The sequence below is a fragment of the Vollenhovia emeryi genome, unplaced genomic scaffold (assembly GCF_000949405.1).
Source record: "Vollenhovia emeryi isolate VEMERY1.0 unplaced genomic scaffold, V.emery_V1.0 DF939354.1, whole genome shotgun sequence".
NCBI classification, from domain to species: Eukaryota; Metazoa; Arthropoda; class Insecta; order Hymenoptera; family Formicidae; genus Vollenhovia; species Vollenhovia emeryi.
This window is the reverse complement of record NW_011967012.1, coordinates 7,896-9,001: the sequence shown is the minus strand read 5'-3', so window position 1 is coordinate 9,001 and position 1,106 is coordinate 7,896.

Below are 1,106 nucleotides of genomic sequence, written 5' to 3'. Positions count from 1 at the left end.
GAAAGAAGAAGGAAAGCCTCCCCGCCCCGCCTAGAAAGTAATAATAATGGTGACAATGATGACGAAATAGAAATAGTAAAATAAGAAATAGTCAACGATTGAACAAATTCTAGTATCATCCAGTAGAAATTTAATTATAGCCGGGTCTAATAGAAATGAAAGAGATATTAATCTATTTTTCAAAGGTATCAAGCGCAAACCTTTTGATCTTCCGATGAGTAGTCAATGCGAGAAAGTACATACAAACACAAATGCATATAGAGATTTAGAATAGTTGCGAATTTTCGACAAATCCGATGTAATCGGCTTACATTATAATCGAAGATAATTACTATTGATCATCGTGCCATAATCAGATTCTTGCGAGGCGTCCAGCATGTTTTTCCAGATAACACGATGACATATAGCACTCACAATCAGCCGTAGATATATATATATATATATATATATATATATATATATATATATATATTCTGTCGATGGGACGCAACATCTTCCCGAGACGAAATATTCTCATTAGTTAATTAAGACGTTTCTGGATGTCTTTGATCTAACGTTAATTGATTAATACTAACACGCACTAACTTTGTTTTTACATATATAGGGTAGGCCATTTTAATCTAAGCATTGAAATCTCTCAAAATCCATAAGTTTAAGACAAAAATGTTTCAGATAAAAGTTGTTCAAGATAATGGGGGTCACCTATCTGCGTAACTAGCTTTGACCTTGAGACTACTTTTCAAGGTTATTTGAAGGTCACAGTGGTTTTTTTAAACGGGAACCCCTATTTTTTATTACATATTCTTATAGCTTACCTCGATAGCTTTCCAAAACGCTATAATAAAGTATCTTTTTATTAAGAACTTTTTGAGTTATTAAGGTTTGAAAGTTCCAATATTTTGACATAAATTACAAAATATCTTGTAAAATATTCATTTTTTTATCATCTTACCTTAATACTTTACTGAACAGAATAATAAGACAAATCAACCGGTGTAAAGAAAACACACAATTTTGTAACAAGTAATAAAAAAAATGTTTTTTAACAATTGTGTGTTTTCTTTACACCGGTTGATTTGTCTCATTATTCTGTTCAAAAAAGTATT